The sequence below is a fragment of the Protopterus annectens genome, chromosome 10.part0 (genome assembly GCF_019279795.1).
Source record: "Protopterus annectens isolate FY-2018-M chromosome 10.part0, PAN1.0, whole genome shotgun sequence".
Classification (NCBI taxonomy): Eukaryota; Metazoa; Chordata; order Ceratodontiformes; family Protopteridae; genus Protopterus; species Protopterus annectens.
The window spans coordinates 1,279,773,471-1,279,786,206 of NC_056744.1; positions in this window are offsets into that span (position 1 = coordinate 1,279,773,471).

Genomic DNA, 12,736 nt, shown 5'->3' on the forward strand with positions numbered 1-12,736 from the left:
CCACTCCCACTGGTAAGCAAAGAAACTTCCCTCCTTCCTAATAAGGCAATGGATCAGTAACAGGAACTAAAACAAAGCCCAGGGATCAGCAACTCTGAAACTGGACTACTCTAGTTCAGTAAAGTGGGAAAACAAGAGATTTTTTTGTTTTATTACAGAGATAAGGAAAAAACAGACAGTAAATGCTATAAATGCTGTAAATCGGCTAGCACTTTAGTGTGTAGCCTACAGAAACAATTTGCAACAATTAGTAACTTAAAGTGCAATAAACAGTGTAAAATGCAGAAATCACTTAAAGTAGCAGTAAAACAGGCGAAATGCAGTCGCTAACTTAATAACAGTGGGAAAGCCACAAAAATACTTATATCTGGTAGAAAGTCACTCTTTTAGCTCTCTGCTGCTTGGATCACTCTGCAGGCCACCACGAGGATCTGTGCAGAGTTGGTACAAGCTGGAAAACACGTGTTTAGCGTGTTTTATAGCAGGGGGCTGAAAGGAGCTAGAATTGGCCCAAACGACCAATAGACTACTAGTTTCTGGCTGAAACTTCACCAATTCGGACAAAGGCTGCTCAGTGCTTCCCACTCCCACTGGTAAGCAAATAAACTTCCCTCCTTCCTAATAAGGCAATGGATCAGTAACAGGAACTAAAAACAAAGCCCAGGGATCAGCAACTCTGAAACTGGACTACTCTAGTTCAGTAAGGTGGGAAAACAAGAGATTTTTTTTTTTTTTTTTACAGAGACAAGGAAAAAACAGACAGTAAATGCTATAAATGCTTTTAAGTGGCTAGCACACTTGAGTGTGTTAGCCTACAGGTAAAATTAAGCAACAAATAACTTTTTAAGAGTGCAAAACAGTTAATCAACACAAAAACAGTTTAAATAGAATGCAAGCACTCTACCCTGGATTGGATACTAGTCAGTAAGAACCCCCAGTCATATATAACAGGCTGCTTATCAGATAGCCTCAGTGATCACTCCCCAACATTCCTACTCAAAAAATACCTGTACCAAGCTAAACCTGTCATCTATCGTCAAATACGTAAAAAAACAAACTTTAACCCACTCACATTCATCTCATCCCTCAAAGAATGTAACTGGCATGCTCTAAAGTACCTCAAGTCTAGATGACGCAGTTGAATCTTTTAATACTACCTTCCTGAACATCCTTAATTACCATGCCCCCATAAGATTTTCCAGAACCAAAGCACAACCCTCCCCATGGCTACAGAAACCACTAAGTCAGAAATGAAAACAGGGATAAAGCCTGGGAGCACTGGCGCAAAACCAAAACCCCGCAGCTAGACAGAAATTCCTAGAACTACGCAATAGAGTCAAAAGCTAATAAAACGGGACAAATTCCAATACTACCAGTCTGCCCTAGACCCTCACAACACAGCCCCAAACAATTCTGGTCCTCCATAAACTCCATCCTCCACCCAGGTAAAGTCAGTACCCGCCTCCTAACATCCCTCACTCCTCAGAAAATATTGCTACCTCATTCAACACACACTTCACCCAAACCATACTATCACTAGCTAAACAACACAACCCCCTCCTCCAACCCACACCTTCAACTAGTAATATCCCCACTGCCTTCTCTTTTCTCCTGTACCTACCTCCAACATAAAAACTCTTAACTAAACTTAAACCCACCAAATTAGCAGCAGACAACCTCCCAAGTGAATACCTACAAATCGCAGCTGATGCTCTGGCCTACCCAGTATCCATCTTGATTAACCGATCTCTGTCAGAAAGTTACGTTCCCACATTGTGGAAAGTCTCACATATAATTCCCCTCCACAAAGGCGGACCCTCTGCAGAACTAACCAGTTACCGCCCCATAGCTATTCTCTCTCCACTCTCCAAAATACTAGAGAGATGCATACACTCTCAGGTCTCACACTACCTCCTTACTAACAACCTCCTTTCCAGTACTCAGCATGGTTTCCAACCAAACCATAGCACCACCACTGCCTTACTCTCCTTTACAAACACTATCCTTCAGCATAAAAACAATGGCTATCTCTCCTCTGCTACTTTCCTAGACCTATCTAAAGCATTTGACATGGTCCCACGCAAACAACTTATCTTTGTCCTCAATAACCTATCCTTCTCACATTCAGTCACCAACTGGTTTCAGAGTTACCTGTCTGACCGCCAACAATCCGTTGTATGGCAGAATGACATATCTCCCCAACTACCTGTCTCCATAGGGGTTCCCCAAGGATCCATCCTTGGACCCCTACTTTTCTCTGTTTACACCAATAATCTAGCCTCTGCCACCAAACATGGCACACTCATCCAATACGCAGATGACTCTACCATCATCTGCTCAGCCCAGTCCCTACCCAAACTGCAAAAAGTTACACAGGAAGCCTTTTCCTCTGTTGAAACATGGTTATCCAATGCCCAATTAATACTCAACCCAAACAAAACTAAACTACTCATCTTCCAACCCACCAAACATACTCAAAACAACTCTCACCTTAACATCACAGCAAAAGACAACACCACTATATACCCAACTGAACACACCAAATTGCTAGGAGTGGAAATAGACAATAAACTAAAATTTGACATTCACAAATCCATGACCATAAAAAAAGTCCACAAAAAAATAGGAGCATTATACAGAAATAAACAATTTCTCACCAAAGCAGCAAAGATTTCAATAGCAAATTCCCACCTTATCTCCACCCTACTTTATGCCTCTCCAGTATATACCAACCTAAGGCAATGTGATCTAAACAAGCTAGAGACCTGCTACAACAAAATCGCAAAATTCGCCACAGGGGCATCCTACCATAGTCACCACTGTCTCTCACTTGCTGAACTGGGCTGGCTTGAACTCCCTCACCTCCTTCAGTGGTATCAAGTCTCACTCGCCCACAAACTAGTAAACCATCCACTAAATGTCCCATCCCTCCAGAATCTACTCCAACCCTATCGCACCACCAGACCACTAAGATCCAGCAACAGAAATCACTTGCATATCACTAAAGCCAATAACTCTGCTGGTGAAGCACTATTCTCTTGCGCCATAGCCAAATTATGGAACTCACTCCCACCCACAATTACCTCCATACCATCATGCACCAACTTCAAAACTTTATTAAAAGCGCACCTAAAAACATGCTGGCTATGCCCTTGCAACTCCCACTCTAATATCATCCACCCCATCCAACCACTACCTTTCTTTCCACTCCACTAACTACCTTGATTACAGCAAGCTCAGATGCTCATAAGCCTAGTACTTATTATACAGCAGGAACTTCTCATTGTCACATTTGTTAATGTCTCTTATGTACTTCACAGATAAAGATTCTAGTTGTCTGCTGATGTACTATGTTCTTCATCTGTAAATATGTTGTAAGTAATTTCTATGTTAAATTGTTAATCACTATGTAATACAATGTAACTACTGTCTGTTTATTTTACTGTGGAGCTTTTCTCCCCGGGCCTCCGCTGAAAATGGACCCACGTCCAGTCGGACACTCCCGGTCAACAAATTTAAATAAATAAATAAATAAATAAATAAATAAAAAATAAACATACTATACCCAGCCTTATAGTGTGACAAACCTTTTACAGGAAAATGCCATACTATACCCAGTTTTATAGAGTGACAAAATTTTAATAGGGTAATGCCACACTATACCCAGCCTTATACAGTGACAAACCTTAACCAGGAAATGCCACACTATACGCTGCCTTATAGCTAAACAAACTTTTAACAGGAAAATGCCACACTATACCCAGCCATATAGTGTGACAAACCTTTAATAGGGAAATGCCACACTACACCCAGAATTATAGTGTGACAAACCTTTAACAGGAAAATCCCCACTATACCCAACCAAGGATACAGAAGATTAAGGCATATCCAAGGCAAAGACCAAAAGGCTAAACATGCTCCGATGAGGTGGAGGTCAACAGGAGAAAGCAGGAAAGGCATCTAGACAGCCTGACCGATTCCTTTGGTTGTGCATTGACTTAATTATTGATACTACCAAACAAGACTTGACTTTGATCCCTGCAAACATTGGAACATATGCTTCTGAGTAGTTTTCCTTCATTCATGGTTTGTCAAAGTAAACAGTACTTACGGCCTCCAGACCTTCAAAACTTTAATACACAGATCCTTACCAGGTGTGCAATCATGGAGACCACTGAGGAAACTATCTCAGTTTACCAAAAGCCCCAGAGCCAAGAATCCTGCTCAGAGTCCCAAAATAGGCAGGTGAAGGTTGTGGGAGTCATACCAGAGACTACAACTAATATCTTGTCAACAGCTCATAGCTTCAATCCACCACATCAATCAACAAACTTCAAACTTCCAACACTCACATCATTAACTTTCTCAAGACAGTTAAAGTTCCATAAGCAAAGTCATATGCCACCCGGTCTGTCATCCAGAGTCACCAACAATCACTATTTATTTGAAGCTAAAGGTTCATAGGTAGTCATCAGACAAGCAGCCAAGGAGACCACCAAAGGTATATCTCAGCCTGCCAAAACCCCAGTGCATTGCCTAGTCAGTTAGCTCACTGAGTCACACAGCAGGAAGATGAAGGCTATGGAAATCAAGCCGTGGACTCCAAGAAACAGCTTGACAGTAGTTCATGGTTTCAATCCACTGCATTAACTGCCAGGCTTCATACTTTCAACACGCATTTTATTAACTTTCTTAAGACTCTTCCAAGTTCCATAAGTAAAACCATATATCTGCTCTGACATCCAGAACTATTACTTACCCATGTTTATGTGAAGCCAAAGGTACTTATATAACAATATTTTGGTAACCTTATCTAAATGCTTAAAGCATATACATTCTTGCTTTAATTGATATAAAAATCTTATTTGCTGGATGCTTTTTAACACTTGATCATTTATAACTACAGTGACCAGTCTTTGGTGTTATCCTAGTTGACTTTTATTTATCATATTTTTGTTGAGATCATATTGTTGAATAATAGCTGTGGGTTTTTGGGGCTATTGGTTGACACTAGGTTTTTCACCCCTACACCATGATATCACCATCTCAACCCTCACACACTAAACTCCTACTATCTATCATTTGCATCACTTCTATAACTCTGCTAACCACCATTACCAGTTACCAAACACCACTTACCTACACACTATTCATTCCTTGCAAAGGAACATCTCCCAATATTCCAAACCCCATACCATGTTTACAACTAACCCCATACATCTATCACACCACCATAATCCACCACCTCAGACACAAGCTATGCCCATCAAATAGCCAATCCCACACCACTCTTAATTACACAAAACTCATCAACAAACTAGTCAAACTTTATGTACACCTGAAAACAGCACTAGTATGCTGTGGTGACATATACCCCAACCCAGGTCCACTCAGTCCAGATAGACCAATCCCAGACCTAAATACAACCCTACTCCAAAGGCCCACAAACTCACTCCTCATCATAAATCTAAATATTAGAAGCATCTTAAATAAGGTCCATGACCTCCATACCTTAATCTCCTTTCACCATCCAGATATTGTCATTATGACAGAGACCTGGCTTAAGCCCCTAATTCAAGATAATGAAATTACAGCACCAGGCTACAATATAATCAGAAATGACAGAGCAGGAAAAAGGGGTGGAGGAGTAGCAATATTATATAAAACTCACCTTATCTTAGAAAAACTAGACATAACAACCCCAGACTTAGATAACACTGAATTCATCCTCACTAAACTGAAACTTAACCCACATAAACATATCAACATTATAGGATGCTACATCCCCCCAGGGAACAATATTACCATCACAGAAAAACTACTAGAATGGATAACCAACCTTCCCCAAGAAAACATCCTATTAGGTGACCTTAATATTGACTGGGACAACTGCTCCAGTCTAAACCCTGTCTCCCATATCAACCTACGTGGACTAACCCAACTAATAACTTCCCCCACCAGAACAGACAAAAGAACCAAACATCAGTCTATACTAGACTGGATACTAGTATCTCATCCTTCCCACATATCTCACGCTGGCTGCCTGCCAGATGCCTTCAGCGACCACCTAGCTACATTTCTAATAAGAAGCAAAACTCCCCAACTGACCCAAGAAACCTTCAGGGAATGTAGGAAGAGAAAAAAACTTCAGCCAACTCAACTTCAGTAATGACCTAAAACTATGTAACTGGACCCCCCCCAAAAAACTTTGGACCTTAATTAAGCAGTACTATACTTCAATACTACCTTCACTAGCATACTTAACCAACATGCCCCCCTAAAACTACAAGAATCAGAACTAAACATGCACCTTGGCTAACTTTAAATACTAAAACATTACTCCGAGATAGGAACAAAGCATGGACAAATTATCATAAAAGCAAATCCCAAATAGACAAACATATCATCAGTTACGTAACAAAGTCAAACAACTTATTAAAAGAGACAAAATCTCCTACTGCCAAAATATACAGAATAACTATATTAACAACCCAAAAAAGTTCTGGGCTGCTGTCAACACTGTACTGCAACAAGGAAAAACAACCACCCCCCACCCCCAGAATGAACAACCAAGACAATATCCCCACACAGCTCAACACATTCTTCACAGAAACTATCCAAAACCTAGCCATCAACCATCTAAGCCCCAACAACCCATCCCCAATTAAAACACCCTCTTCACCCAAAACAAATCTCAATTACCCCATTTTCACCTTCAACCCAGTGCCAACCAAAATCATACAAAAATTACTCCTAAAACTTAGGCCAGCCTCTACAGCCACCGATAATCTACCTTCCAAATATCTGCAACTAGCAGCTGAAACAATAGCCTACCCTGTCTCCATATTAGTAAACAGATCTATCACAGAGTGCAGAGTACCTCATCATCGGAAAATATCACATATTACACCACTGCACAAAGGTGGTACCTCTATAGAACTTAGTAACTATCGACCCATAGCTATACTATCCCCCCTATCAAAACTTCTAGAGAAGATTGTCCACATGCAATTGATGAAGTACCTCTTAGAAAACAAATTACTATCCACTCAGCAACATGGTTTCAGACCCTTCCATAGCACCACCACTGCACTTACATCATTCACTAATACCGTCAATAACCACAAAAACAATGGACTGCTAGTATCTGCAACTCTCTTAGACTTATCTAAAGCCTTTGACATGGTCAACTATGAAAAACTGCTTCATACACTAACCACCCTAAATTTCACCTTCTCTACTATTTCTTGGTTTAAGAGCTACCAAGTTGGTAGACAACAAGCTGTAAACTGGCAAAATCAGCTCTCTCCCTTACTGCCTGTCTCTCTAAAGGTACGCCAAGGCTCCATCCTGGGTCCTCTACTCTTCACCTTATTTACTAATCAACTACCATCCACCATACCAAAGCCTCAATAGTCCAATATGCAGATGATACCACCATTATCTGTGCAGCCAACTCCCCTGACCACCTCCTGTCCCTAACACAAGAATGCTTTTCACTGGCAGAAACATGGATCACTAACCAAAACCTCTTTCTAAACCCAGCCAAAACTAAATTACTCTTCTTCAGCCCTCACAGATCTCCAGCCTCCTCATCTAATTTTTCAGTCTGCTCTCATAACAACACCAACATCACACCCAGCAGTCACACCAAACTGCTAGGCCTCGAAATTGACAATAGCCTTAAATTTGACATTCCTGTCTCCCAGACCATAAAAAGAGTCCACAGAAAAATGGGCCTACTCTATTGCAACAAACAGTTTCTCACCAGGCACTCTAAGGTTACCACAGCCAGGACACACATCCTATCACCCCTACTTTACGCCTTCCCCATGCTTACCAATCTCCAAAAAACTGAGCTCAACAAACTAGATAGCTGCTACAATAAAACAGCCAGATTCGCCACAGGATCACCTTCTAGAACCCACCATTGTGAAAGCCTAAAAAAACTCAACTGGCTAGTACTCCCCCTGACCCTTCAAGTTAAACAACTAGCAATTGCTCACAAAGTACTGCATCATCTAGGCAACACACCAGCCCTGCAGCAACTACTCCAGCCTTACACCACTACCAGATCCCTGAGATCAAGTACCCATCACCTCCTTAAGGTAACAAACTTTAAAAATGAGGCAGGTAGACCTGTTTATAGCCACTTCATCTCTAAAATCTGGAACTCACTTCTAGCACACATAATAAATAACAACTCCACCACCCAATTCAAAAAACTACTCAAAACACACTTCCTGAATCACAGATTATGTACCTGTACTACCCCTGGATAGTAACTCGTATGCCTCTGTTTTCCAGCAACTAGAGTAACAGCTTATCTACTGCTTTTGTAATGTCTGCATGGGGTAATAGTATCACTGAATACTGTAAAGAAACCTAAAGGACATAGTATGTCTCTCGTGTAGAAATGAGTTATGAAAGTTATCTACTCTATCTTCCTGCTATACTTGCTGTTACACACCTCTATAACATGTATATGTTAATGTAGCCTGTGAATGTTAGCAAATGCACTCATTGGTTAACTCACTATTTTATATGTACTATATGAAGTATAAAGATTGTGTACTCTGTATTTTGTTTATTGAACCTTTGGTTAACATGTCTTTCTCTTGTTAATTATTTTACTGCTCTGGTGCTTTTCTCCCCAGGCCTGCACTGAAAATGGACATATATCCAGTTGGACTTTCCCGGTTAACAAATGTAAAATAAAATAAATAAATAAATAGGGAAATGCCACACTATACCCAGCCTTATAGTGTGACAAACCTTTAACAGGAAAATACTACAATATACACTGCATTATAGTGTGACATATCTTTAACAGTAAAGTAGTGCTACTGTGGAACTTGGATGTCTGTTTTTATGTCTTGACATTCTTCAAATGCTGCAGAATTTTATTATCTCTTGAATTGAGAAGCTGAAGCCTTGCCTTTGCAGTAGTTTTGAGTTTATCTGTGGACTTTTCGTATTTATATGCAAGGGCACCTGGTTTCTATTGGGCTGTTTTTTCTTCATTTAATAAGAAAATGCCACACTCTACCCAGCCTTATATCTCGACAAACCTTTACAAGAAAAATGACAAACTGTACCATGTCTCATATTGTGACAAACGTTTCCCAGGAAAGTAACACACTATACCCAGCCCTATAGTGTGACAAATGTTTAGCAGGAAAATAACACAATATACCCAGCCCTATAGTGACAAACCTTTAAAAGGGAAATGCCACAGTATATCCTGACTCATAGTGTGATATAGAGAAATGCCACACTATACCCAGCCTGATAGTGCGACAAGACTTTAACAGAAAATGCCACTATATACCCAGCCTTATAGTGTGACAAACCTTTACCAGGAAAATGCCACATTATACCCAGCCTTATAGAGTGACATACCTTGAACAGGAAAATGCCCCACTACACCCAGCCTTATAGTGTGCAAAGCTTTAACAGGAATATGCCACACTATACCCAGCCTTTCAGTGAGACATACCTTTAAAAATGCCACACTATCTTCTGCCATATAGTGTGAGAAACCTTTAACAGGGAAATGCCACACTATACCCAAGCGTATAGTGTGACAAATGTTTACCAGGAAAATAACACACTATAGCCAGCCTTACAGTGAGACATACCTCTAACAGGAAAATGCCACACTATGTCCTGCCATATAGTGAGAGAAACCTTTAACAGGAAAATGCCCCACTATACCCAGCTTTATAGTGCGACAAACCCTTAATATGGAAATGCCACACTATACCCAGCCTTATAGTGGGACGAACCCTTAACCGGGAAATGCCACACTATAGCCAGCCTAAAAGTGTGGCAAACCTTTAAAAGGAAAATACCACACAATATGCCGCCTTATACTGTGACAATCGTTTAACAGGAAAATATGCCACTATACCCAGCATTATTGTGTGAGAAACCTTTAACAAGAAAATGCCACACTGTATCCAGAGTTATAGTGTGACAAACCTTTGCCAGGAAAATGCCACATGATACCCAGTCTTATAGTGTGCCAAACATTTAATAGGGAAAAGTCACTATATACCCAGCCTTATAGTGTGGCAAACATTTACCAGGAAAATAAAACACTATACCCAGCCTTATAGTGTGCAAAGCTTAACAGGAATATGTCACAGTATACCCAGCCTTACAGTGAGACATACCTTTAAAAATGCCACACTATGTCCTGCCATATGATGTGAGAAACCTTTAACAAGGAAATGCCACACTATACACAGCCTTATAGTGTGACAAACATTTAATAGGGAGAAGTCAATATATACCCAGCCTTATCATATGACAAATATTTAGCAGGAAAATAATATACTATACCCAGCCTTATAATGTGACAAACATTTAGCAGGAAAATAACACACTATACCCAGCCTTATAGTGTGGAATACTTTAACAGGGAAATGCCACACTATACCCAGTTTTATAGGGTGACAAATTTTGAATAGGGTAATGCCACACTATATCCAGCCTTATACAGTGACAAATTTAACCAGGAAATACCACACCATATGCTGCCTTATAGTGTAACAAACCTTTAATGGAGAAATACCCCACTATACCCAGCCATATAGTATGACAAACCTTTAATAGGGAAATGTCACACTATACCTAGTGTTATAGTATGACAAACCTTTAACAGGAAAAGCCCCACTATCCCCAGCCTTATAGTGTGAAAAACCTTTAATAGGGAAATGACACACTATACCCAGTCTTATAGTGTGACAAACATTTAACAGGGAAATGCCACACTATACCCAGCCTTATACTGTGACAAACTTTAACAGGAAAATGCCACAATATATGCTGCCTTACAGTGTGACAAACCTTTAACAGGAAAATACCCCACTCTACCCAGCCATATAGTGTGGCAAACCTTTAATAGGGAAATGCCACACTATACACAGCCTTAAAGTGTGAAAAACCTTTAATTAGAAAATGCCACACTGTACCCAGCCTTATAGTGTAACAAACCTTTACAAGGAAAATGCCACACTTTACCCTGCCTTATATTGTGATAAACATTTCCCAGGAAAGTAACACTCTATACCCAGCCCTATAGTGTGACAAATGTTTAGAAGGAAAATAACACACTATATCCAGCCTTATAGTATGACAAACCTTTAATAGGGAAATGTCACACTATACTCAGTATTATAGTGTGACAAAGTTTAACAAGGAAATGCTCCACTACACCCATCCTTATAATGTGACAAACCTTTAATAGGAAAATGTCACACTATACCCAACCTTATAGTGTGACAAACCTTTATAAGGAAATGCCACACTATACCCAGCCTTATAGTGTGACAAACCTTTAATACGGAAATGCCACACTATACACAGCCTAATAGTGTGACAAATGCTTAACCAGGAAAAGCCACACTATACCCTGCCTTATAGTGTGACAAACCTTTAACAGGAAAATGCCACACTATATACAGCCTTATAGTGTGGCAAATGTTTACCAGGAAAGTAACACCCTACCCCAAGCCTTACAGTGAGACATACCTTTAACAGAAAAATGCCACACTATGTCCTGCCATATAGTGTGAGAAACTTTGGAAAATGCCCTGCTATACCCAGCTTTATAGTGTGACAAACCTTTAATATAGAAATGCCACACTAAACCCAGCCTCATTGTGTGACAAACCCTTAACCAGGAAATGCCATACTATACCCAGCCTAATAATGTGACAAACCTTTAAAATGAAAATACCACACTATACGCCACCTTATACTGTGACAATCGTTTAACATGAAAGTGCCCCACTATACCCAGCCTTACAGGGTGAGAAACCTTTGCCAGGAAAATGTCACAATATACCCACCCTTATAGTGTGACAAACATTTAATGGGGAAAGTCACTCTATACCCAGCCTTATAGTGTGACAACCATTTACTAGGAAAATAACACACTATACCCAGCCTTACAGTGTGAAAAAACTTTAACAGAGAACCTTTAAGCATTTTGTTCTCTTCTAGGTAATGATAATTGTGAATTAAATCATTCTAGCTTATATTAGAAGCTTAAATGACATACCTCAGAGTATGATTTTAACAGTGCAACATGAGAAGTAATCAAGTCATAAAGCTTGTAATTGCTGCCTCCATGAGAGGGATCACGCAGTGGAATGTTTTATCATTTATAATCTAATTCATTATACTAAGATAAAAAAACATTTGGTAAAGTACAGAAAATTCATGCATGATACAACAGTCTCCTTACTGAAAATGAATTAAATTATTAAAAATAATGCTCACATATGCTATATATGTAAAAGTGTATTGCTACCAAGTGGAATCCACTATTAATATACATTCAGCATAGCCAAATTTTTTTTAGTTTGAATGAATACAGCTTTATTTATTAAGGTGCAAAACTTCCATATTTTATTCTTTATTGCCAATAGTTATGCAAGTTCACTTAAGACTTTAAAGATGAAAACAATGTATCATTTTAGCAGGTACATGAGAGACACACTTTTCATCTTTTTCTGTCTAGTAGTAGTACAAGTGCCACCCTATTACATTTACCAAATATACTGATTTCATTTGCTGTTATAGCTTCTAGGGTACAAATCTTGTCCTGTATATAAAAGATACTATAAGCTTTTCTTGCTTCTTTGAATAAGCTGAAATATGTCACTAGATACATCAGGCTGGAAATCCCCTGAGATTTTCCACATAATTAAAGGACAAATTACAG